The sequence below is a fragment of the Agelaius tricolor genome, unplaced genomic scaffold (genome assembly GCF_023055355.1).
Source record: "Agelaius tricolor isolate 1412-34295 unplaced genomic scaffold, bAgeTri1.0.p SCAF_10, whole genome shotgun sequence".
Taxonomy (NCBI): domain Eukaryota; kingdom Metazoa; phylum Chordata; class Aves; order Passeriformes; family Icteridae; genus Agelaius; species Agelaius tricolor.
Genome location: NW_027269270.1, coordinates 35,385,161 through 35,412,482, shown reverse-complemented (window position 1 = coordinate 35,412,482; position 27,322 = coordinate 35,385,161). Strand labels below are relative to the sequence as shown.

The following is a 27,322-nucleotide window of genomic DNA, read 5'->3' as shown; positions in this document are numbered from 1 at the left end:
TTAGAGTGATCCCACTCCAGCACATGGGGCAGGGACATCCCCACGTTTGTGATTAGCCCAGGGATGTCTCATTACTGCCCTGAATTAACTCCTCTCTCCTCCTCCTCCTCCTGCCCTGCTCACTCTCAGGCCTCTTCTGCTCATTTAGAAGGAACTGTTCAGCCAGAATTAAAAGAATATCCAAGAAATTGTCACCAAAACTGCCTGGGACTGCATGGCTGGGGATGCTGAGCTCCCTGCTGCAGTTTGGAGGCAAGCCCTGAGCTGCAGCTGCAGTGACACAGGCCCAGAGCTCAGGTGAGTGCTGGGACAAGCAGGTGAGGAAACTCCCCTGGGCTGGGGTGGCCCAGGTGGAAATCCCAATGAATGTGTGCCCAGGGACTGCCAGGATAACAAAAACCTGGGATGGGACCTGCAGGAGCCACCTGTCAGAGGCCACAAACAGCTCCTGATCCATGGAAGGTGATATGTTGGAGTTCTGGATGCTGGGAATTTCAGACTCTCTGTGCTGGGAATTTCAGATTTTCTGTGCTGGGAATTTCAGCCTCTCTGTGCTGGCAGGCACTGCCCCCCAGGAGAACACTGCATTGACCTGAGGCCGTGGGGAAGCTTCCAAAATGGAATGGTGGAACTGGGATTGTGGGTGTGCAGTTTGGATAGAAGTGTGTGATATCACAGGGTGGGAAACTCAGAGTTTAAGGGTTTGGAATACAGGAATAGATAGAGAGCAAGGTGGAGGTTTTTGGGTGGAGGCTGCTCCTTCTCCTCCTTCTCCTTCTCCTTCCTCTTCTCCACGGGTTTGGGTGTTATCGTGTAATTAATAACCAAGAACCAACAGTGATGGATGCAGGGCAGGGGAACAGCAAGGAGGGGCCCTGGGGGCTGAGCCCACCCAGACCCCAGGCTGGGAATTGCCTGCCCTCAGCCAAAGATGTGGCAAAGCTCTGGCATTGCCTTTGTCCAGCTCAGGACTGGCTCTGTCCAGCTCAGGATTGGCTTTGTCCAGCTCTGCCTTTGTCTTTGTCCAGCTCTGGGATTGTCTCTGTCCATCTCTGCCTTTGTCTTTGTCCAGCTCTGGCACTGGCTCTGTCCAGCTCAGGATTGGCTCTGTCCAGCTCTGTCCAGCTCAGGATTGGCTCTGTCCAGATCAGGATTGGCTCTGTCCAGCTCTGTCCAGCTCAGGATTAGCTCTGTCCAGCTCTGGCACTGGCTCTGTCCAGCTCAGGATTGGCTCTGTCCTGCTGGCTTTGCCCAGGAACGTTCCTGATGGGAATGTGGCTGGGACAGGGTAGCAGGACACACAGACTGGGCCCTGCTGGCAGCTCTGGGTTTGCTCCTGTGCCACCTGCCTGCACCTGGTTTATGGAGAAGCTCCTGCCTGGGGATATTCCTGCCCAGGAGGGGATGGATCTGCTCAGAAGGGTGGAGGAAACACGAGCACAGCTGGGACAGGTTCCTTGCTTGAGGCTTCCTTGGAAAATGCTGCATTACAAAATCAGGGAATTGCTCAGGTTGGAGAAGCCTTTTGGGGCCATCAAGTGCAGCCACCGCCCGCAGCATTCACCACTGCCCCGTGTCCCCAGGTGTCACATCCACACATTCCCTGAATGTTCCCACTGCCTTGCAGTGCCTTCCAGCCCTTCCCATGGAAACTCCTTTCCTCATATCCACCCTAAACCCCCCGGGTACAGGTTTGTGGAGGCCAACATCCACCTCTCACACGAAACAACACAATGTGGACACGCTGCTGTTTTTAAGGTAAAAAGGGAAGTTTGTTTTTTGACTTTAACATTTACAGATTTCTAAAAGTGCCAGTGGATTGGAGGGTGGAAGTGCCACCTCTCCAATGACACTGGACAAACCAACAGTTTATCATTTTTTTAATTCCATAAAAGAATGTGAAACAATAAGTTATTTACATAAAGTGTGTGACAAAGTTCGTTACAAGAATGGAAACATCAGAAGGCTCAGAAAATCTTAAAAAATCAGGGTGACATCCACCCAGAGCTGGAGAACTGCACTCGGAGCACCCAGATCAGGCTTTTCCCAGATTTCCTTGACTGCTGTTTTGTGTGGCTCTGAGCTGCTCCAGGACTCCAGGCTCCATTCCCGGGGTTCCAGCCCAGCTCCAGGCCGGGAGCAGCTCCTGGCACCGCTGGATTCCTCCCTGACTGATCTCCCTCTTTGCAATATTGGCTGTTAGACACTTTTCTCCCCCTGAATCTTGTGTCTCCCAGCAGGAATCCGCACGGGGATGCTCGGGGTGCATTCCACAGGCTATTCCCAACAGGAATTTTCACGGAGTGCGCCCTGGAGGAAGCTGTGCCATCCCCGGAGGTGTCCGAGGCCGGGCCGGACGGTGACTGGGGCTGTGCCCTCCCTGCATCCCACTGAGGGGAGCTCTAATCCCAGCAATGAGCGCTCAGCCTGCCCGGGCTCACCATTTACCACTTTGATCCTTATTTGTCATTTTTATCGTTATTTCCTGTGGCAACGGGACCGGGGCTGATGGTCTGAAAGTGCCAGAGGGCAGGGATGGATGGGATTTGGGAACTGGGAACTCCTGGCTGGGCTGGGATGCCCAGAGCAGCTGGGGCTGCCCCTGGATCCCTGGCAGTGCCCAAGGCCAGGCTGGACACTGGGGCTTGGAGCGCCTGGGACAGCGGGAGATGTCCCCAGGGTGGCACTGGGTAATTCTCAGTGTCCCTTCCAACACAACCCATTCTGTGCCCTACAATCATTCCTGTGAATCTCTGGTGCCTGGGTTTGTTCTGTCAGTCCTTGGAAGCCTCTTGGGTTACCTGATAGAAGAAATTTAATTTTGTGGGGTTTTTCCGTCTAGGATTTATATAATATAATATGAGCATAAACATAAATATAAATATGAACATAAACATAAATATAAATGTGACTATAAACTTAAATAAACATAAACATAAATATAAATATAAATATAAATATAGTATAAATATAGTATAAATATAGTATAAATATAAAATATAAATATAAATATAGTACAAATATATGTTATTGTATTAATTATTATTAATTACAAGTAATAAGAATAATAATTATTAAAATATACATGGTTGAATATTATTATAATAATTATTATAAATATAATTATTTCTATAAATATGAATTGTGGGAACTCAGCACATCGTTCCCGATGTCCAGAGATGCCAGCTGTCTGTCTCTGCCCCGACAATGAATATTAATATAAATATAAATATAGTATACCTATAACTATAAATATAATGATGAATATAGTATAAATATAGAAATATAAATATAAATATAGTACAAATATATGTTATTGTATTAATTCTTATTAATTATAGGTAATAAGATTAATAATTATTAAAATATACATGGTTGAATATAATAATAATAATTATTATAAATATAATTATTTCTATAAATATGAATATAAATATAAATATAAATATAGCATACATATTAATGTTAATATTAATATAGTATAAATATATAATTATAAAATATAAATATAGTACAAACATATGGTTTTGTATTAATTATTATTAATTATTTAATAAGATTAATAATTATTAAAATATACATGTTGAATATTATTATAATAATTATTATAAATATAATTATTTCTATAAATATGAATATGAATATAAATATAAATATTTTGTATAATTCTATTATTTTGTATATTATTATATATTATTTTTATATTATGTGTTTATATAATATATGCTATATATTAATATAATATGATGTTATTTATAGATACATATAAGAATATATTTCTATAAATAATTCCCAGAACAATCCACTCTGCCTTCACAGGGACATTGTCCCCTTGGTGTCCCCTTGGTGTCCCCTCAATGCCACCAGTGCCTGGTGACAGCGATTATGGAATTCCTGGCAGGAGGAACCTGGCACACAGTGCTGGATGTCCTCAATTCCAGCAGCCACAGAACGAACTCCAGCAGCCCTTGGTGTGCAGGGGCTGGGATTTGTCCAGCCCTTCCAGAGGATGCTGGGTGTGGGGCTGGGACTCTCCTGGGCTGGGTTGGGTACCCTGAGTTCCAGGGGGGTTCCAGAGCTGGGAATTCTGTGCCAGCCCCTTGGAAACCTGGTCCTGGTGGGGAACTCCTTGGCACAATAAATAGTTTTAGTGGTTGTAGCTGAAAGTTACATTTGTTCTGTTGGAACAACTTAAAAATGGCATATTCCTCCCTCTAGGTGTCCTAAAAATGGGATTTTTGTTCTGCAGGGTCTCTCCAGGCAGAGCTCAGAGCCCCTGGCAGGGCCTGAAGGGGCTCCAGGAGAGCTGGAGAGGGACTGGGGACAAGGGATGGAGGGACAGGAGCCAGGGAATGGCTGCCAGTGCCAGAGGGCAGGCATGGATGGGACATTGGGAATTGGGAATTCCTGGCTGGGCTGGGATTCCCAGAGCAGCTGGGGCTGCCCCTGGATCCCTGGCAGTGCCCAAGGCCAGGCTGGAACACCCTGGGATGGTGGAAGGTGTCCCAGCCATGGCAGGGGGGAATTGGGGTGATTTTGAAGGTCACCCCAAACAAAACCCATCTGTGACTCCAGACTTTCTAAAAAGCAAGAACAGTTCTTGTTCTCTGCAAACCACTCAGTTTCCATTGACTCCACATGGATTTGGCCCCACCAAGGCCCCCTGGCCTCACCAGGACCTGTCTGAAGGGTGGAAACCACATTTAACCCCAGGTAACTCCTCTCTTCTCAGGCTGCCTTCCAGTTCTACATTTTCAGGTTTTCTCTGACATTTGAAAACAGCTGTGCTCCTCCAGAGCAGAAACACAAGCCCAGGGAACGTCACCCCATTCCCAGAGCCCCTGCTGACAGCCCAGGGTGGCAAAAACATCACCCAGGACAAATCTTCCCCTGGAAGCACCTAAGGCGTGCCTTGGCTGTGGGGTATTGGCCTTACCCCACATTAAAGGTTAATTTTCCCTCCATTATTGGATGGAATTGCAGCAGCCCCACATTTCCTGGCAGCTCCTTTATCTGAGGTGCTCAAGAGCAGCTCTGCAATGATTTGTGGCCATCACATGCTTGGTGCTGGGCTATTTCTGGATCCTTATCCGTGGCCAGCAGTCCCAGCTCCAGGGTGGCAGTGGATGGGTGGCAGGGACGGGCACAGCAGAGGTGCCAAGGCAGTCAGGAGCACCCCCAGGGCCTGGCAGGGACTCCAGCAGGGCATTTCATGAATCTGGGGACATTTCTTCCATGGGGGATCTGTGTCCTGGTGTGGGGATATCCATGGGATGCACCTCATCCATCAGCTGATGAGCCCAGCCCCAGCTCTGCTTTTCCAGCTCCTGCAGGACCTTCCAGTGACTCTCCAAAGGAATTTATGGGGAGTGGAGGCTCTGCCTCCTCTGCCCTCAAGCCCAGCCTCATGGAAGGCTGCTCCAGCTCCCAGACCCTTCCCTGGGCAATCCAAACCCTTCCCTGGGCAATCCAGCCCCTTCCCTGAATCCAGCCCCTTCCCTGAATCCAGACCCTTCCCTGACCAATCCAGACCCTTCCCTGAATCCAGACCCTTCTCTGACCATCCAGACCCTTCCCTGAAACCAGACCCTTCTCTGACCATCCAGACCCTTCCCTGAATCTGGACCCCCTTCCCTGGGCACTCCACAGGTGCTGGGGGTGGCGCAGTGCCCTCCCCTCTCCAGCCCCTTTGTCCCAAAATCAGGAGTTTCCCCTTGGAAGCTGCTCTGGTCCCAGAGGGCACTTTAAGGAGGATCCTTTGCTGGAAACCACTTTAATGTGGTTTTATTTTATTTCCACCAGGAGAACAGAGATCTTGGAGAGCAGTGCCCAGCTCATGGCACGCTCCCATCCCAGCTCCCTTGTCCCAGGGCACTGCCCCATCCTGCTGGAATTCAGAGCAATCCGGGATGGGGAAATGGGAAAGACAATGCCAAAGGCAGGCAGCAGGGCTGTGGGAGCTGGGACAGTCCCTGCTCAGTCCTGTCCCACCTGGAGCAAGGACTCACAGCCCTCCCTCTGCCTGGGATGGGAGGGGAGCAGAGCCAGCACCTCAACCCGAAAACACCCCAAAATCCTGGGATTTGAGTCTGCTCTGCAGTGTTGTAGTTGGCCAAATATAGCTTTCCTGTAGTGAGGAATATCGATGGATCTCATCTGACTGTGCCCAAAATAACCTCTCCAATGTGCTGAGCATGGATTTTCTGTCAGGAACTGGAGCAGGGATTTCACTGAGCCCCACTGTGGGCAAAGCTCACCCCAATCCCATGGGCAGGGCTGGATCCCAGGGTCCCAGCTGGCTCCAGGCCACCCAACCCAGTGTGAACTCCCCAGGGCAGGCACAGGCACAGCCTGGGGCCAGGAGTGTGGTATTTGAGAGGTGCCTCGTGCTAGGAAGGAAGTGGTGAATTTTACTTTATGTTCTTAGAAGGCTAATTTAATTATTTAAATAAATACTAATATATAATTATTCAAATTATTAAATATATATATAATTATATATTATTTAAATTATATATAATATATAATTATATCCATTATTTTTATATTGATAATATGCTTAAGTATATAATAATATATATTATTTATATTATATGTAAATAATATATTATTATATTAATTTTAAAAAATTAATTTATTATTTTAAAATATTAATTTAAATATTATTATATTTAAATTTATTTTATTCATTAAATAGTATTTATTTATTGAATAATTAAGAATTTACTATTTATTTATTTAATTGTTTATTTAAATTATTATAAATATATTTTATATTATAAAAAATTAATTAAATTATTTATAATTTAATTATTTATAAATGTAAATTATTAATTATTTATTTAATTAATTTATTTATTAAATTATAATTGCTTATAAATATTATTTAAATAATTATTTTAAATATTTTTAAAATATGATTTATATTATATTAAATAATACTAAATTAACTGTACTAAAGAATACAGAAAGGATACCAAAAGAAGGTTAGAAAGACATTAATGAAAAACTCGTGACTTTTTTTTTAGAGTCTGACACAGCTTGGCTGTTATTGGCCAATGAGTAAAAACAAATTCACATGAAACCAATAAAACAATTACCTGCTGAATAAACAATCTCTAAACCACAGTTTAAAGCAGTAAAACACAAGAGAAATAAACGAGATGATATTGTTTTCCTTTTCCCCTGAAGTTTCTCAGCTTCCCAAAAGGAGAAATCTTAGCAAAGAGATTTTTCCAAGAAACATAACAGTAACACAGGAGTGCTCCAGAAACCCTTGGGATCCTGGGGAAGGACAAAATCCTGTGGGAAGGACAAAAGGGGCGGCAGCTCCAGCTCTATTTCCGTGCCACGAGGGTGGCAGATGGTGCTGCTTTTGTGCCTCCCCCTCTGCCCATGTTTAATTACAGCCCAGAAATAGCTGCCTCCGTGCCTTAGGGTCAGCTGCTCCTCCAGCACGTGGGACAGCCAGCGAGAACAAAACCAGATTTTTGTCCCCCTTCCCTGCAGGAAAAAACCCCAGGAATGGTGGCAAGGCCTTTCAGAGATTGGGTTCTGTCAGGTTTGTGTTTTATCCTGGTTTTCTCCAGGAAAAAAAACCCAGGAATGGCGGCAGAGCCTTTAAGAGGAGTGGGTTCTGTCAGGTTTGTGTTTTACCCTGGTTTTCTCCAGGAAAAAAACCCAGGAATGGTGGCAAGGCCTTTCAGAGATTGGGTTCTGTCAGGTTTGTGTTTTATCCTGGTTTTCTCCAGGAAAAAAAAAACCAGGAATGGCGGCAGAGCCTTTAAGAGGAGTGGGTTCAGTCAGGTTTGTGTTTTACCCTGATTTTCTCCCCTTCCCTTCAGGGAAAAAAACCAGGAATGGTGGCAGAGTCCTTTCAGAGGGGGCTTCAGTCAGGTTTGTGTTTTACCCTGGTTTTCTCCAGGAAAAAACCCCAGGAATGGTGGCAGAGCCTTTAAGAGGAGTGGGTTCTGTCAGGTTTGTGTTTTACCCTGGTTTTCTCCTGGAAAAAAACCCCAGGAATGGTGGCAGAGCCTTTCAGAGAGGGGGATTCTGTCAGGTTTGTATTTTACCTTGGTTTTCTCCCCTTCAGGAAAAAACCCCATGAATGGTGGCAGAGCCTTTCAGAGATTGGGTTCTGTCAGGTTTGTGTTTTTCCCTGCTTTTCTCCAGGAAAAAACCCAGGAATGGTGGCAAAGCCTTTCAGAGAGAGGGGGTTCTGTCAGGTTTGTATTTTACCCTGGTTTTCTCCCCTTCTCTTCAAGAAAAAACCCACGAATGGTGGCAGAGGCCTTCCAGAGGGGAGGCTTCAGTCAGGTTTGTGTTTTACCCTGGTTTTCTCCAGCCACCTGAGGGATTCAGTGGTGCTGGAAGGGCTGTTCCCTATCAGGAGTGTTTATTACACAGCAAAATTCCAGATTTTCTGTCCCATCCCTGCCTGGCAGTGCCCAAGGCCAGGCTGGCCATGGTTTGGAGCAGCCTGGGACACTTTGGGAGTTGTCCTGCCCATGGAATGGGATGGGATTTTAGGTCCCTTCCACCCCAATCACTCCAGGATTCTGGTTTGAGGAGACAATAGCTGGGCCTGTGCATCCCTGGGCCCTCCCTGGAAACAATCCCTGTGGAAAAGGAGATCAGCTGGATGTGACAAACCCAGCAATCAAACACCTCCTGCTCTGCCACCACCCCATAAAAAATGGGATCTCCCCCTTCTTCCCTGAGCCTCTGAGGCCTCATTCCAATGGATGCAGCACCCAAAGCTTGGCTTAGGCAGTGAAAGCTGCACCCTGGAGCCTGGCTTGGGAGGGAAATCCTGACTGAGAGCTTCCCCACACTCCCTGTCATGGGGAAATGTGGATTTCAGCCGGGATTCAAAGGGGTTTCTGGAGCACTCCTGGCCCCAGGCTGTGCCTGTGCCTGCCCTGGGGGGTTCCACACTGGGTTGGGTGGCCTGGAGCCAGCTGGGACCCTGGGATCCAGCCCTGCCCATGGGATTGGGGTGAGCTGTGAGTTCCCTGTGCCCAAAGTGGGGCTCAGTGCAATCCCTGCTCCAGTTCCTGACAGAAAATCCACGCTCAGCACATTGGAGAGGTTATTTTGGGCACAGTCAGATGAGATCCATCGATATTCCTCACTACAGGAAAACTACTCCTTCTCTGGGAGAGGAAGTTCCAGACCTGGGGACAGGGCAGAGCAGGGGGTGGGAGCAGATCCCAGGAACATCCCAGGCTCGGATTCTGCTCCTCCTGCCTGTGCCATTCCCTGGCTCCTGTCCCTCCATCCCTTGTCCCCAGCCCCTCTCCAGCTCTCCTGGAGCCCCTTTGGGCCCTGGAAGGTCTCTGAGGTTTCCCTGGATCCTTTTCCCTCTCCAGGGGAACATTCCCAGCTCTCCCAGCCCGACTCCAACCTCCTCAGTTTTTCCCCTCAGTTTTTTCCCCTCAGTTTTTCCACCTGCATATGGAACTTTGCTGTTATTCAGCAGAGCAATCTCTCTGTGATTGGGACTTGATTGATTATTGCTTTTCCTCCATGAATTGCCTCATTAGCGTGTTTGGAGTGCTAATTGGTGCTCTCCAGATTGGGAGGCACAGCCCCACCCTGTGCCTGGCTCTCGCTGCTGGCACCGGGTCCCTCTGCCTGGCCCCATTCCAGGCTGGGCTGTTTTGCTTAAAGGGAAGCAGAAAAACCTGGAGCTGGTTTTCCCCTGGAAAAATGAGGCTCTGATTGCTCTGCCCAGCAATGGCTGAGCTGGGTTTGGCACAGGCCAGGGATGGTTTAGGTCTGGCCTTGGCTCTCTGGCCCTGCCATTGATGACACCCCAAGCAAGGCAAGGGCATCATCAGGGATGGTTCTGCTCCTTAAACAGACCCCACTGATTGCAGGGAGTGCAAGGAAAGCAGGGATTCCCCCAGCCAAGGAAAACGTGTTTGCTGTGCTGTCCATCACCCTGCTGCTCAGCAAAGGGAGCCAAGGCCAGACCTGTTGATGTTCTACTGATGCAGCCACCATGAAGCTGAAGAGGACACTTTAAATTATGGGAAATCCCTTTAATATTTAAATTATGGAAAACATCTTTAATATTTTAATTATGGAAAATTGCTTTAATATTTTAATTATGGAAAATCTCTTTAATATTTAAATTATGGAAAATCCCTTTAATATTTTAATTATGGAAATTTTCTTTAATATTTAAATTGTGGGAAACCCCTTAAATATTTAAATTATGGAAAATACCTTTAATATTTTAATTAATTATGGAAATCCCTTTAATATTTTAATTGTGGGAAATCCCTTTAATATTTAAATTATGGAAAACCCCTTTAATATTTAAATTATGGAAAACCACTTTAAAATTATAATTATGGGAAATCCCTTTAATATTTAAATTATGGGAAACCCCATTAATATCTAAATTATGGAAATTCACTTTTGATAGGTTTTAGGAGAGCTTTGGGAGGATTCCCCATTCCCTGTCAGTGCCCAAGGCCAGGCTGGACAGGGCTTGGAGCAGCCTGGGACAGTGGAAGGTGTTCTACTGATGCACCCACCATGAGGCTGAAGAGGACAGTTTAATAATTAAATTATTGAAAATCCCTTTAATATTTAAATTATGGGAAACCCCTTTAATATTTAAATTATGGAAAACCACTTAAATATTTTAATTACGGAAAATCACTTTTGATAGGATTTAGGAGAGCTTTGGGAGGATTCCCCATCCCTGGCAGTGTCCCAGGGCAGGCTGGACAGGGCTTGGAGCAGCCTGGGACAGTGGGAGGTGTCCCAGCCATGGCAGGAGTGGCACTGGATGAGGTTTAAGGTCCTTTCCAACCCAAACATCCTGAGGTTTTAGGATTCTATGGAATGTGTATGGATAAATTTTCCTCTGCTTATTTAAGATTTTGGTGGGACTGAGAACAACACCTGGAGGAGCAACCTTGCTTCCATTTTTAGTCATGTTGCCTCCCAAATATCTGGGAGCCTCAGGAAACATTTTAAGAGGAGGAGGAGGAGCAAACCATCAGCAGCTGATTTCCTTCTCCTGGAAGAGGATGGGGAGGCTGGAGAATGAAGGGAATCCCAATGCACAGGGGATCCTGTGAAAATTCCCTGTGAAAACCAGCGTTCCCTGGGCCTCTGAAACTGGGGAATGATTTCCCTGCTGGGGTGGATCCAGGCTGGGAGGGATCACCTCCCACTGCTCCCTGGGGAAGCTGGGCTCTGCAATTCCCTGATTTTGGGAGGAAAATGGAGTCACTGGAGGGTCACAAGGCCGCAGCTCCACCCAGGATGTTCTTGTTCCTCAGCCCTTGGAATCAGGGGCTCCTGACAAGCTTGGAGAGGGCCAAGGCTAACAGAGAGGTGAAATATGGGATCTGTCAGGAGTTTAATTAAAGAGAGAACCGTTCCAGTCCCTCAGCTCGTTTAAAGCCCAGCTCAGGAGGCTCTGCTCTTCTCACAGGTAATTATCCAAGCATTCCCTGCACATATTCCCACCGAAGAGCAGAGTGTGCTCATCCATCACCTGGTTAATGCCAGGGCTGGTGATAAACAGGAACAAGGAGTTAGCAGGGTGAAAATGGGATTGGGATCTGCTCAGCTCCCTCAGCACAAGAGGAGCTTTTCCCAAACCAACCCCAAGAGTTGTTTCAGAGCAGGAAGATTTTACCATATTAAACAATTATTAATAAAATTTAATTAATTGGATAATTAATTTAATTTCGTTTAAACACTTAAATATTTAAATAATTAAATAACTTCTTCCCAGCGCAGAGAGGAAGAGCAAACCCTTCCATGGCACAGGTGAAAATCCAGCATTTCCCTGAGCTCTGTGTCCCTCCTGTGCAGAGCTGGAGGCTCCCCCAGGCTGAGGAACCTCCAGCACCTGGGCTGGGGCTGCTCGGGGGAGCTGCTGGGGAGGGAAACAGGGCCCAGCACGGCTGCTGCTCCTGGCAAAGAGCGCCTGGGAGCTGTGCCAGGGCCTTGGGGCTCAGCCAGAGCAGAGCCCAGGCTGCCCCAGGAGGGCACCATCCCCTGGGCTGGCAGCTCTCAGCAGGCTCGCCTTGCTCTGGGTCCTGCTCTCCCATTTCGGGGCACAGAAAGCCCAGTTTGGGGGGCACAGAGAGCCCGATTTGAGGGGCAGAGAAAGCCCGATTTGGGGGGCACAGAAAGCCCGATTTGAGGGGCACAGAAAGCCCAATTTGAGGGGCACAGAAAGCCCAATTTGAGGGGCAGAGAAAGCCCGATTTGGGGAGCACAGAAAGCCCGATTTGGGGAGCACAGAAAGCCCAATTTGGGGGCACAGAAAGCCCAATTTGGGGGCACAGAAAGCCCAATTTGGGGGGCACAGAAAGCCCGATTTGAGGGGCACAGAAAGCCCGATTTAAGGGGCACAAAAAGCCCGATTTAAGGGGCACAGAAAGCCCAATTTGGGGGGCACAGAAAGCCCAATTTAAGGGGCACAAAAAGCCCAATTTAAAGGGCACAGAAAGCCCAATTTGGGGGGCACAGAAAGCCAAATTTAAGGGGCACAAAAAGCCCAATTTGGAGGGCACAGAAAGCCTGATTTGAGGGGCACAGAAAGCCTGATTTAAGGGGCACAAAAAGCCCAATTTAAGGGGCAGAGAAAGCCGAATTTAAGGGGCACAAAAAGCCCAATTTAAGGGGCAGAGAAAGCCCAATTAAAGGGGCACAAAAAGCCCAATTAAAGGGGCAGAGAAAGCCCAATTAAAGGTGCTTTCCAGCGTGGCTGGAAGGTTCCTTTCCCTGCCCATGGAGGGGTGGAAGGAGATGTGTTTAATGCCCCTTCCAACCCAATCCAGTCTGGGATAGAGGGCAAAAAGGGTCCTTGAACCCCACAGCTGCATCCCTGGTGTGGCAGGGGTGGGAATGCAGCAGCAGGATGGGATGGGATGGGATGGGATGGGATGGGATGGGATGGGATGGGATGGGATGGGATGGGATGGGATGGGATGGGATGGGATGGGATGGGATGGGATGGGACCCCCAGGCTGTCCTTCAGCTCCTTCCCACCCTGTGCCTCCAGTGAAGGGGGCCCAGTGGGACCCTCAGTGTCCCAGCCCCTGCAGCTCTGGGACCTCCACCCCGGGCAGGGCTGCTCCAGGGGGCTGCAGCTCCACATCCCAATGGCCCCAGGACCCCCAGCCCATCCCAGCCCAGCCCAGGGAGTGCAGCTCCACATCCCAATGGCCCCAGGACCCCCAGCCCAGCCCAGGGGGGGCTGCAGCTCCACATCCCAATGGCCCCAGGACCCCCAGCCCAGCCCAGGGGGCAGCAGCTCCAGGAGAGGCCACCCTGGCACCCCTGGATCTCAGTCCCGTGGCAGCTCCCAGGGAGCAGGGCTATATTTAGGGTGGGAATGATGTGCATTATGTATGAGGGCACACGTCACAGCAGCCCTAACACGGAAAGGCACTCGCAGTGCTGCTCTCCTGAGGGAACAGGGCTTGGCTCCTTTCTCTGTGCTTCATCCATATGCAAAGCCCCTCTCTGGAGGTAAAAACCTTTTATGCTCATCCATAGGTAATGAGGGACAGAGTTATAAATACCTGATGGTGTTTAGATCTTTCACAAGTTCGTGGCTTAGCTCTTCTCAGGGCTCGAATTTTCTCCTGCCAGCCCCATCCCAGGCTGTTCTCCCTGGAGGGAACACTTGGAGACAGGAAAGTGTTTCATTAATGACTTGTCAGCTCCAAAGGAGTGCTCAGGAGGCTGTTTAATTGGTGTGTGCACGCGGAGGGGCTGGCAGCAGAGGCCTGAACAGCTGAGTCACCCAGGGATGCTTCATGGAGCAGAATGGAGCTGTGGCCCGGCAGGAAAAGCACGTCAGGAGCACTGCACACCCCTCCCCTGCCTGAGCTCCGAGGTGCAGCTCAGCAATCAGCTTCCCACAGCAGGAGTGCAGGGAACACAGCAGGGATGGCATCGTTCAGGCTGGCCCCAAGGCCAGCCATCCCCTGGCTCCCAGCAGCGATGGATCCAGCGGGCTGGATTGTTCCAGAACATTCTGAGGGCAGGGATGCACCCAGCTCCCCCTGAATCCCTGCTCTCCATGGCCCCAAGTGCCACACGTGTGTGACCCGGGAGGCCCTGCAGGGTGGGGACAGACCCTGGCACCAGGGAGGGGTCAGGCCCTGCCCACCTTCAGCCAGAGAGCACCGAGCATCTCCTTCCACCTCCCTCCATCTCCCTCCACCTTGTTCCTCCTTCCATCTCCCTCCATCTCCTTCCATCTCCTTCCATCTCCTTCCACCTCCCTCCATCTCCCTCCACCTCCCTCCATCTCCCTCCACCTCCTTCCACCTCCCTCCACCTCCCTCCACCTCCCTCCACCTCCCTCCACCTCCCTCCATCATCTCCCTCCGTCTCCCTCCGTCTCCCTCCGTCTCCTTCCACCTCCCTCCACCTCCCTCCATCTCCTTCCATCTCCCTCCATCTCCCTCCATCTCCTTCCATCTCCCTCCACCTCCCTCCACCTCCCTCCACCTCCTTCCACCTCCTTCCACCTCCTTCCATCTCCCTCTGTCTCCCTCCGTCTCCCTCCATCTCCCTCCACCTCCCTCCATCTCCTTCCACCTTGTTCCTCCTTCCATCTTCCTCCTCCTTTCATCTCCTTCCATCTCCTTCCCTCCTCCTTCTATCTCCTTCCACTGAGCATCCTCATTCCACCTCCTTCCACCTTGTTCCTCCTTCCAGTTCCTTCCTCCTTCCATCTCTCTCCACCTCCCTCCTCCTCCCAGCCCAGCCTGTTGTGTTTCCATCTCCTGGGCTGTGGGATTTTGGATGTGGGCTGTGTGCTGTGTGTGTGTGCCAGGCTCCTGGCGCTGTTCCCTGGGGCTGGGCTGGCACATGCAGCTGCTCTGGGGACAGAAGGAGAGCAGGGCCAGGGAAATCATTTGGGATGGTGCAGAACCTGCCCGGGGGAAGGGTGGGCAGGGCTGCAGTGACAGCACCACCCCAGGTGTTGGTGATGGAGAGAGACCAGGACTCGCTGAGAGGGTCAGAGAATCCCATTTATCGTGGGATACAAATGCATATGTTGTATTTTAGGGAGGCCAGTAATGTTTTACCACAGTGACTGGGTTAAGAAACAAACTTATGCATTTTACAACATCTCTTGCTTGCAGAGTTTGATGCCATTTTCTTTTTCAGGTAAATCTGTGTGATTGAATCTTCTCTGAATCTTGATTTAATCCTCCAAGTTCTGTTTGCTCTTGCCAAGGCACTTTGTTTATCAAATCTCTTCTGGTCCCAAAGCTTTGTGTACCCCAGTACCCAAACTCCTCCTGCCAGGCCAGGAAAGGCTTACAGCTCATGGGCTAATTAGCTGGAGTGCTAATTAGGGGCACCCTGCTCCTCATTAGGAGGCCCAGGGGGAGCTGTCCTGGGAGGGAGGTTTGGGATGGCCCCGGCTCCCTTTGGGAATTGTCCTTGCTGCTGGCCTGGGACACAGGTGGGTGTGGGGGGCAGAGATCTGTGGGGTATCTGTGGGGTGCCCATGGGATGCAGGGATGTGTGGGGTATCTGTAGGATGTGTGGGGTTATCTGTGGGGTGCAGGGATCTGTGGGGTGCCTGTGGGATATCTGGGATGTCTGTGGGGTTATCTGTGGGATGTGTGGGGTGCCTGTGGGATGCAGGGATGTCTGGGGTATCTGTAGGATGTGTGGGGTTATCTGTGGGGTGCAGGGATCTGTGGGGTGCCTGTGGGGTGCAGGGATGTGTGGGATATCTGGGATGTCTGTGGGGTTATCTGTGGGATGTGTGGGGTCCCTGTGGGACACAGGGATGTGGCACTGGTGTTTTGGGAACGGGTTTGTGTGCCCGGGGCGGGGCTGGAGCTGGGCTGTGATCTGCAGCTCCTGGGGGCTGTCCCACAGCCCCGGGATGTCCCTGCCGGTCCCACAGCCCCGGGAGGGCCGGGCAGGGCTGCCCGGGCAGGGTTTGAGCCCAGCCCTGTCCCTTCCCACCCCTGGGATGGGATGTGCGTGTGCCAGGCTCCTGGTGCAGCCACCCTGCCTGGGGACGGCTTCAGCAGCGCTGGAGAGGCAGGGACAGCCAGGCCAGGGGGGATGATTCAAACCCCTGAGCATCCCCAGCCTCTGGGACCAGGAAAATGTGCCTGGCCCTGTCAATCCCCCAGCCTGTGGTGACGAATGGCTCGCTCTGTGTCACAGACATCTTTTATGGAAAATCCTTTCCTTAGGATTTTTCCTCCTGAGAAGCTGAGAGGCCTCAGGAACAAAATGTACCCAATGGTTATCTGCTGCTGTGGAATGCAACAGGTGGGTCTGGGATTGGGCTCATGGGGTTGTTTCTAATTAATGGCCAATCACAGCCCAGCTGGCTTGGACAGAGAGCCGAGCCACAAGCCTTTGTTACTCATTCTTTCCTTTTCTATTCTTAGGCAGCCTTCTGATGGAATCCTTTCTTCTATTCTTTTAGTATAGTTTTAATATAATATATATCATAAAATAATGAATCAGCCTTGTGAAACATGGAGTCAGATCCTCGTCTCTCCCCTCACCCTGGGACCCCTGGGAACACCATCACAACTCTGCCCATGCAGAGCTCCTAAAAACGGCCCAGCCTTGTCATTTTGTAGCACATGGAAGCACTCCAAGCCAAAACAGCTTCTCTGGAATATCTGCTGCCAGGCCCAGGTGCAAGTGGGAGCCACAATCAGCAGGCTGGGCTGAGAACCCAAACAATTCTGATCCCATGGGATGCTCAGAGCTCCTGCAGCTGCATCCCCAGCTGGGTGCTGGCTCTGGGACTGGGCTGGGATCCTCCTGCCCATCCCAGCCTGCAGGGACCCTCCAGGGCAGCCTCCCAGAGCTCCTGAGGCTCTGCTGGTGTCCCCAGGTGTTCCCTGTCCTGCTGAGCCCCATCCTGCTCACCTTGGGCTCACCTGGAAGGAATGGGAGGGGAGCAGGGGCTGATGGAGCTGCAGGGCCCTGGCGGTGGGGACAGGAGTGCTCTGGACACTCTTGGAAAACACAGGGCAGAGCCCTCCTCCTCCTCCTCCATCACCTTGGAAATCCACAGCTTTCCACGCTGTGCCCTTCCCCGTGTAGGGTTTGTGTGTGCCCTTCCCCATGTAGGGTTTGTCTGTGTCTTCCCCATTTAGGATTTCTGTGCCCTTCCCCCTGTAGGGTTTGTGTGTGTCTTCCCCATTTAGGATTTCTGTGTGCCCTTCCCCATGTAGGGTTTGTGTGTGCCCTTCCCCATGTAGGGTTTGTGTGTGCCCTTCCCCCTGTAGGGTTTGTGTGTGTCTTCCCCATTTAGGATTTCTGTGTGTGTCTTCCCCCTGTAGGGTTTGTGTGTGTGTCTTCCCCCTGTAGGGTTTCTGTGTGCCTTCCCCATTTAGGATTTCTGTGCCTTCCCCATGTAGGATTTCTGTGCCCTTCCCCATGTAGGATTTCTGTGCCCTTCCCCATGTAGGATTTCTGTGCCCTTCCCCATGTAGGATTTCTGTGCCCTTCCCCATGTAGGATTTCTGTGCCCTTCCCCATGTAGGATTTCTGTGCCCTTCCCCATGTAGGATTTCTGTGCCCTTCCCCATGTAGGATTTCTGTGCCTTCCCCATGTAGGATTTCTGTGCCCTTCCCCATGTAGGATTTCTGTGCCCTTCCCCATGTAGGATTTCTGTGCCCTTCCCCATGTAGGATTTCTGTGCCCTTCCCCATGTAGGATTTCTGTGCCCTTCCCCATGTAGGATTTCTGTGCCCTTCCCCATGTAGGATTTCTGTGCCCTTCCCCATGTAGGATTTCTGTGCCCTTCCCCATGTAGGATTTCTGTGCCCTTCCCCATGTAGGATTTCTGTGCCTTCCCCATGTAGGATTTCTGTGCCCTTCCCCATGTAGGATTTCTGTGCCCTTCCCCATGTAGGATTTCTGTGCCCTTCCCCATGTAGGATTTCTGTGCCCTTCCCCATGTAGGATTTCTGTGCCCTTCCCCATGTAGGATTTCTGTGCCCTTCCCCATGTAGGATTTCTGTGCCCTTCCCCATGTAGGATTTCTGTGCCCTTCCCCATGTAGGATTTCTGTGCCCTTCCCCATGTAGGATTTCTGTGCCCTTCCCCATGTAGGATTTCTGTGCCCTTCCCCATGTAGGATTTCTGTGCCCTTCCCCATGTAGGATTTCTGTGCCCTTCCCCATGTAGGATTTCTGTGCCCTTCCCCATGTAGGATTTCTGTGCCCTTCCCCATGTAGGATTTCTGTGCCCTTCCCCATGTAGGATTTCTGTGCCCTTCCCCATGTAGGATTTCTGTGCCCTTCCCCATGTAGGATTTCTGTGCCCTTCCCCATGTAGGATTTCTGTGCCCTTCCCCATGTAGGATTTCTGTGCCCTTCCCCCTGTAGGGTTTCTCTGTGCCCTTCCCCATTAAGGATTTCTGTGCCCTTCCTCCTGTAGGGTTTCTGTGCCTTCTCCATTTAGGGTTTGTGTGTGCCCTTCCCCCTGTAGGGTTTCTGTGTGTCCTTCCTCCTGTAGGGTTTCTGTGCCCTTCCCCATTTAGGGTTTGTGTTTTGAGGCTCCCCAAGCCTGCAGGGGCTGCACAGAGCTCAGCTCAAACCCTGGGCTGGTATTTACCCCGGGCAGAGCCACTTTGCCATGGAAAAATGCAGGTAATGGGTGCTGGAGAGAAAATTTGGGCTTTTTTTTTTTTCAGGGTGTACAGGGCTATTGTCCTTTAAATTAACACCAGCCAGTTCCAGCTAATGAGCTCCAGCCCACCCCATGTGCAAGATGAACCCTTGCTAGACAGAGAGCTTTGGTTAATCTTGTAATTATCAGATGAATAAAATGATCCCTAACAGCCTGTAATTTCGTGGTCAAGCAGATAATTGCCAGCCCTGCACAAAGCAGGGAAAATCTGCCTTACTGGAGATCAGCTTTGAGGGCAGAGGCCTCTCCCCATCCCTGCTCCAGCCTGGCTGCCCTGCAGGGCTCTGGGGACACTCTGGGGGTGACCTCAGTGCTGGCCTGAGCCCCTGCCCCGGCCTGAGCCCCTTCCCAGCTCCCTCAGGGATTCTGCAGCCCCTGCCCAGCTCCCTCAGGGATTCTGCAGCCCCTTCCCAGCTCCCTCAGGGATTCTCCAACCCCTTCCCAGCTCTGTTCCCTTCCCTGGCCCCGCTCCAGCCCCTCAGGATCTCCCTTGCCATGAGGGGAAAATCAAAAAGTGGGAGAAAATGTGAGAGGAAAAAAAGTGTGGGAAGTTTGGGGAAGGTTCCACTGCAGAGCTTTTCCCTTTGGATCCTCCTTTTCTCCAGGCCGAGCCCCTTCCCAGCTCCCTCAGGGATTCTGCAGCCCCTGCCCAGCTCCCTCAGGGATTCTGCAGCCCCTTCCCAGCTCCCTCAGGGATTCTGCAGCCCCTTCCCAGCTCCGTTCCCTTCCCTGGCCCCGCTCCAGCCCCTCAGGGTCTCCCTTGCCGTGAGGGGAAAATCAAAAAGTGGGAGAAAATATGAGGGGAAAAAAAAGTGTGGGAAGTTTATGGAGGGCTCTGCTGCTGAGCTTTTCCCTCCTGGATCCTCCTTTGCTCCAGGCCGAGCCCCTGCCCAGCTCCCTCAGGGATTCTGCAGCCCCTTCCCAGCTCCCCCTCAGCTGATCCAGGTATTTCTGGTTTGGGGAGGGGGGGAAAAAATAATCTTTAGATTTGGTAATTCCTAAAAACACATTTCCCTAAAAGTTTTGACAACTGGAAATAGAAAAGCAGCAAAAAACTGAGAGTGGAGTCTGAGAATGGAGTCACTTGGTGCTCTGGGCTGGGGAGGGGGCACAGGATGGGTTTGGAGACCCTGGAGAGGGGGCACAGGATGGGTTTGGTGTTCCTGCAGGGGCTCAGGATGGGTTTGGTGACCCTGGAGGGCTTTTCCAGCCTCAGGGATTCTGGAATTTTCCAGCCTCAGGGCTGCTGGGTGTGAGCCCAGCAGTGGCTCCAGCCTGGCTCTCCCAGCAGATCCCAGCCCTTCCTGGGGTGGCCATCTCGCCCTTCTGAGCTCTGCAGCTTTGCCTCCTCCTCGTTGCAAGCCAAATTTGAAATCCCTGCTGTTCAGGAGCTGCTGGAGTTTTATTTTTCCTTGCACTCTGTGCTTTGACCCAGCTGCTTTGGGTTTCATTAAGCAACTGCTGACTTTCCCCTTATTAACATTTGCTGCTGCTTATAAATAAGAAACGAGCTTCTAATAATAATCGCTTTCTTTGCTTAATTAAGGCACTCTCATTTAAGGGCTGCTGAGTGTTTTTTCTGCTTCCTGGTTTGTTTTTTAGCACCTTGCCCTAATGATCCCAGAGTCTGAGGCATGGCCCTGGGGAGGAGGAACTTTCCTGGCCACATTTGGGGCTCTCTGGGGAGCAGCAGTGGTGGCACTCGGGGCTCTTCCAGTGATGACTCCCAGATGTCCCCAGTGCTGGGAAAATCAATCCACAAACACCAGAGGTTTGTGCCCAAAAAGGAGCCAGAGGAGTCCTGGAACTTTATTCCAATCAAGGGAGAGGCCATGGGGCATTTCCACTGGGGTCTCTCACATTTTTGGAGGGTGCAGCCTCCTGTTTATCCCAATTTCCCAGCTGCATTTCCCTCTCACTTTCCCCATTTCTGAGGTACCTGAGAGGTTCAGACTTCCCAGAACACCTGATCCCAGAGATTCCCCTCTAATGTACAACCCTCCCTTTTCATTTTTAATTCTTATGGAATTTAGGGGTTTTCCCCATTGTTTCTTTCATCTCTCAATGTCCAATTTCGTTTATCAGCAATCTAGAGTTTATTTGTAAAAGCAAATCTCTTTTTCCATGCATCAATCAGTGGAATCCTTCCCATGGTTTCTTTCATCTCCCAGTGCTGGTTTCACCTCCCAGCAGCCCCAGAGCTGCTTTGGAAAGGCAAATCCACCATTCCTCTCAGCAGTGAGGTTCTCAGGGAATGTCCTGTGATCCTGCCAGGGGATTACAGTGAATCCCAGTTCCAAGGGCAGCTCCCTGTTCCTCACCACAGCCTGGAAAGGGCAGGGCAGAACAAATGGATCCACCCAAGGCTGAGCAATGGGAGCAGAGCAAGGCTGGAGCTTTGCTGCCTCTGACAGCCCTTCCCATTTATTTAATGTCATTTCCTTAAAAACCTTGTTTTAAAAACACACCAGCCTCAGAAACAGAGAGAGCTTTAAGGTGACATTTTTGTACATCTCTGCATAAACACCCAGGAACAATGGCATGAGTTAATATTGAGAGGAATGGTGGATTTGCCTTTCCAAAGCAGCTGTGGGGCTGCTGGGAGGTAAAACCAGCACTGAGGGATAAAGGAAACCATGGGAAGGATTCCACTGATTGATGCATGGAAAAAGAGATTTGCCTTTACAAATAAACTTTAAGTTTGCTGATAAATGAAATTGGACATTGAGAGATGAAAGAAAGAATGGAGAAGACCCCCTAAATTCCATAAGAATTAAAAATGAAAAGGGAGGGTTGTACATTAGAGGGGAATCTTTGGGAAATCTCTGGGATCAGGTGTTTTGGGAAGTCTGAACCTCTCAGGTACCTCAGAAATGGGGAAAGAGAGAAGGGAAATGCAGCTGGGAAATTGGGATAAACAGGAGGCTGCACCCTCCAAAAATGTGGGAGACCCCAGGGGATGCCCCATGGCCTCTGCCTTGATTGGAATAAAGCCAAAGGACTCCTCTGGCTCCTGTTTGGGCACAAACCTCTGGTGTTTGTGGATTGATTTCCTGACAATATAAATTAGTGGGGATGTTTGGGATGAAAGCTGCCAGGGAGCCTGGGAATGCTGAGTGCAGACATTTCCTGCCCTTTTCCAGAAGGTGTCCATGGAATGCAGCCCATCCTGCAGGGCCCCGGGCCTGGAGCCCATCCCTGCCCACCTGCTCCAAGGTGTGTGGAGCAGCTAAAAAAATCCTTCATTAAACATTCCCACCTGTGCCAGATGGAGCCGGGCTTCCCGGGGCTGCTCTGGGGGATTTGGGCACCTGGGAAGGGACAGAGGCACTGCCAGCCCTGCCCTGGGAGGGATTTGGGGGATTTGGGATCTTGGGAAGGCACAGAGGCACTGCCAGCCCTGCCCTGGTGGGGATTTGGGGGATTTGGGATCCTGGGAAGGGACAGAGGCGCTGCCAGCCCTGCCCTGGGAGGGATTTGGGGGATTTGGGATCCTGGGAAGGCACAGAGGCACTGCCAGCCCTGCTCTGGGAGGGATTTGGGGGGTTTGGGATCCTGGGAAGGGACAGAGGCACTGCCAGCCCTGCTCTGAGAGGGATTTGGGATCCTGGGAAGGGACAGAGGCACTGCCAGCCCTGCTCTGGTGGGGATTTGGGATCCTGGGAAGGTACAGGAGCACCAGGGGTGCCAGCGATGGGGCCCAGCAGAGGATTTCGAGGCAGGTTTTGGGGCAGGGGTCGGGGACGCTGCTGTGCCCGCCCGGGCAGGGCTTCCCAAGGCCTCTGCAGTGGCTCCGGGATGCGGAGATGCCCTTTCCAGGCAAGGTTGTTTCCATGGCAACCGGACGGGATCTCCGGGAACGGCTCCGCTGCCAGCGCCGGGAATTCTGCTCCGCTCCCTTCCCCAGGAACAGCAGAGCGGGGCCGGGGCTGCGAATAACCCTGCAGCTCCAGAACTTCCCTCCCACGTGCCCTGGCCGCTGGCCTGGGAGAAAATTGCTGGGATTTTGGATGGAAAAGCTGCGGCCCCGTTCCCGAGCTTGGAGGTGTCTGCTGCAGCTTTCCATGGGATGGCTGTGGAATAGCCTGGGAGAGCTGGGAATGCTCCCCTGGAGAAGGGAAGGCTCCAGGCAGAGCTCAGAGCCCCTGGCAGGGCCTGAAGGGGCTCCAGGAGAGCTGCAGAGGGACTGGGGACAAGGGATGGAGGGACAGGAGCCAGGGAATGGCTGCCAGTGCCAGAGGGCAGGGATGGGTGGGACATTGGGAATTGGGAATTCCTGGCTGGGAGGGTGGGCAGGCCCTGGCCCAGGTCATTCCATGGATGCCCCTGGATCCCTGGAAGTGTCCCAGACCAGGCTGGAGCAGGCTGGGACAGTGGGGTGGGATGGGATTTAAGATCCCTCCCAACCCACCCCATTCCTGGGTTCATCCATTTTCCCAGCTGCTCCCTCCAGCTGCAAATCTCAGCCCCTGGGGCTGTTCCTGCCCATTCCAGCCTCCAGAACACCCTGAGGCCAGAGCTGGACTGAACTCCTGCACCATCCCTGGGCATTCCTGCACCATCCCTGGGCATTCCTGCACCATCCCTGGCCGTTCCTGCACCATCCCTGGCAATTCCTGCACCATCCCTGGCAATTCCTGCACCATCCCTGGCAATTCCTGAAAACCCCTGGGCATTCCTGCACCGTCCCTGGCCATTCCTGCACCATCCCTGGGCATTCCTGCACCATCCCTGGCAGTTCCTGCACCATCCCTGGCCATTCCTGCACCATCCCTGGCCATTCCTGCACCGTCCCTGGGCATTCCTGCACCATCCCTGGCAGTTCCTGCACCATCCCTGGCAATTCCTGCAATATCCCTGGTGATCCCTGCACCATCCCTGCCAATTCCCACCTCCTTGCAGGGTAGTTTTGTGCTTTTTTTCCCCAGACAGGTGGCAAAGCTCTGCTGGCTGCAGGTGGGCGCTGGAGGCGCAGGGGAAGGGCCAGCACTCATTAAAGGGCACGTGCTGCTGATTGGTGGCAGCTAATTAGTGGGAGCTGTATCCGTGTGGGCAGCCCGCACCAACTCTGGCATTTATTGTCCCTTACAGAAGGATTTCAATGACGTTTCGGGGGTGTGGCAGTGCCACAGTGACCCCAGCACTGCCTCCTCTGCTCTTTTCTAAACAATAATCTGAATTATGGCCACAGCAGCTCCTTGGCTGTGGGAAAGACACTCCCCTGCTGCCCGTGGCTTTTGAAATATCCTTGAACCGGGCTTGCTGAAGTGCTGCCCATAAACCACATCCCATCCCTGCCGGGGAATTGGGGATCCGGAGCCATTCCCTGATAAATCCTTGCTCTGCAAGGGAACTGCAGGGGTGTGACCGCATTCCCCAGGGCAGACTCTATGGAGGAGGTGAATCACCTGCAAATCCCTGCTGAGCCTCAGCCGGGCTCTGGCAGAGCCCTGGGAAGTAAATCTTTGCCACAGGGCGGGATTTAGGGGTCTCCAGGAGCTCTCACATTCAAGGCTCTCCATCCAAGCCCCCACTCGGTGCCGTCTGGGCTCAGGTGATTTGTGGGAATTGCAGGTGGCAAAGGTGAGCTGGTTTGCCTGGGGTGGATTTCCTCTCCCGTTCCACAGTAATGGCCTTGAACTGCCAGGGGGATAGGGAGGGAGATATTGGTGTCAGGAAAATCAATCCACAAACACCAGAGGTTTGTGCCCAAACAGGAGAGAGAGGAGCCCCTTTCTGGCTTTATTCCAGTAAAGGGAGAGGCCATGGGGTACCCCTGGGGTCTCTCCAATTTCTGGAGGACACAGCCTCCCTTTTTATCCGAATTTCCCTCTCTCTTTCCCCATTTCTGAGGTACCTGAGAGGTTCAGACTTCCCAGAACACCTGATCCCAGAGATTTCCCTCTAATGTATAACCCTCCCTTTTCATTTTTAATTCTTATGGAATTTAGGCGTTTTCCTTCTCCATTGTTTTTTTCGTCTTTCAATATCCAATTTCATTTATCAGCAAACCTAAAGTTTATTTGTAAAAGCAAATATCTCTTTTCCCATTTATCAATCAGTGGAATCCTTCCCATGGTTTTCTTTATCCCTCAGTGCTGGTTTTACCTCCCAGCAGCCCCACAGCTGCTTTGGAAAGGCAAATCCACCATTCCTCTCACTTTTGTTGGGAAAATCAATCCACAAACACCAGAGGTTTGTGTCCAAAAAGGAGAGAGAGGAGCCCCTTTCTGGCTTTATTCCAATCAAGGGAGAGGCCATGGGGCATCCCCTGGGGTCTCTCACATTTTTGGAGGGTGCAGCCTCCTGTTTATCCCAATTTCCCAGCTGCATTTCCCTTCTCTCTTTCCCCATTTCTGAGGTACCTGAGAGGTTCAGACTTCCCAGAACACCTGATCCCAGAGATTCCCCTCTAATGTACAACCCTCCCTTTTCATCTTTAGTTCTTATGGAATTTAGGGGGTCTTTATCTCCATTGTTTCTTTAACCTCTCAATATCCAATTTAATTTATCAGCCAACCTAGGTTTTATTTGTAAAAGCAAATCTCTTTTTTTTCCCATTCGTCAATCAGTGGAATCCTTCCCATGGTTTCCTTTATCCCTCAGTGCTGGTTTTACCTGCCAGCAGCCCCAGAGCTGCTTTGGAAAGACAAATCCACCATTCCTCTCAATGGGAATTGGGAATTCCTGGCTGGGCTGGAATTCCCAGAGCAGCTGTGGCTGCCCCTGGATCCCTGGGATTATCCAAGGCCAGGCTGGAGCAGCCTGGGGCAGTGGGAGGTGCTGGGGTTGATATGGGTAGAGGTTTCAGGCTCTTTTCAACCCAAACCAGTCTGGGATTCCACACACAGGTTTTTTGGTGACATTTTGGGATTTTGTGGGTAAATGCATTTCTGGTGGTGGTCACAGCCAGTGCTACTCTCCATCCCTGGGTTCTAATTCCAGTGGGTTCCAGGGGAGTCTCCTGATCCAGCTGGATCCCATATTCCCTTTCCTTAGGCTCTGCTGCTGAACCATCCCTGGGAATTCCTTTGTCCTGGTGTGTCCATGAAACTGTGGATGGAAACCCTGGCTTGGGATGCAAGAGCCAGCCTGGATTTGGGATCCTGCTGAGCCCCAACCCAGAAATCCCTGCCTATGGTGGTGCTCACAGGGGTCCCAGGGTGAGGGGAGAGACGAGGATCTGACCCCATGTTTCACAAGGATGATTGATTATTTTATGATATATATTATATTAAAACTATACTAAAAGGATAGAAGAAAGGATTCCATCAGAAGGCTGCCTAAGAATAGAAAAGGAAAGAATGAATAACAAAGGTTTGTGGCTCAGACAGAGAGCCTGAGCCAGCTGGGCTGTGATTGGCCATGAATTAGAAACAACCCCATGAGCCCAATCCCAGCTGCACCTGTTGCATTCCACAGCAGCAGATAACCATTGATTACATTTTGCTCCTGAGGCCTCTCAGCTTCTCAGGAGGAAAAATCCTAAGGAAAGGATTTTCCATAAAAGATCATGGCTACAGATCTATGGGACAGAGGGCACAGCAGGACAGAAACCTGGGATATGGGATAGAGGGAGCAGCAGGACAGAAAACCTGGGATATGGGGATGGAGGGAACAGCAGGAGGGAAAACCTGGGATAGGGGATGGAGGGAACAGCAGGACAGAAAACCTGGGATAGGGGATAGAGGGAACAGCAGGACAGAAAACCTGGGATAGGGGATGGAGGGAACAGCAGGAGGGAAAATCTGGGATAAGGGATGGAGGGAACAGCAGGAGGGAAAATCTGGGATAAGGGATGGAGGGAACAGCAGGAGGGAAAATCTGGGATAGGGGATCCAGGGAACAGCAGAGGGGAAAACCTGGGATAGGGGATGGAGGGAACAGCAGGACAGAAAACCTGGGATAGGGGATCCAGGGAACAGCAGAGGGGAAAACCTGGGATAAGGGATGGAGGGAACAGCAGGAGGGAAAACCTGGGATAGGGGATGGAGGGAACAGCAGGACAGAAAACCTGGGATAAGGGATGGAGGGAACAGCAGGAGGGAAAACCTGGGATAGGGGATGGAGGGAACAGCAGGACAGAAAACCTGGGATAAGGGATGGAGGGAACAGCAGGACAGAAAACCTGGGATAGGGGATCCAGGGAACAGCAGAGGGGAAAACCTGGGATAAGGGATGGAGGGAACAGCAGGACAGAAAACCTGGGATAGGGGATGGAGGGAACAGCAAGACAGAAAACCTGGGATAAGGGATGGAGGGAACAGCAAGACAGAAAACCTGGGATAGGGGATGGAGGGAACAGCAGGACAGAAAACCTGGGATAAGGGATGGAGGGAACAGCAGGACAGAAACCTGGGATATGGGATGGAGGGAACAGCAGGACAGAAAACCTGGGATAAGGGATGGAGGGAACAGCAGGACAGAAAACCTGGGATCGGGGCCAGGGAAGGAGGAGGAGGGGAAAGCTGGGACGCGGTGCCTCTGTGCTGGGAGCAGTGGGAGTCCAGCAGCAAATCCCCTTTCCAAACCCTCATTCCCTAATTCGAGCCGGCTCCAAGCCCCAAATGGCCGTGGGTTCCAATTATCCAGCGGATTTAATCAAGGCTGGAGGGGCCCCGGAGGAGCTTTGGGTGG

General features: G+C 51.1%; 1 long non-coding RNA gene across 1 annotated transcript; it reads right to left on the bottom strand.

The window, feature by feature from the left end:
* Positions 1-1,697: 1,697 nt before the first annotated feature.
* On the bottom strand, positions 1,698-14,723 carry LOC139593448 (uncharacterized). Its single transcript, XR_011680303.1, has 3 exons — positions 14,593-14,723; positions 13,566-13,668; positions 1,698-2,801 (listed from the first exon to the last, which is right to left on the bottom strand). It is a non-coding gene; the product is annotated as an uncharacterized lncRNA (long non-coding RNA).
* Between the last annotated feature and the right edge of the window lie 12,599 nt (positions 14,724-27,322).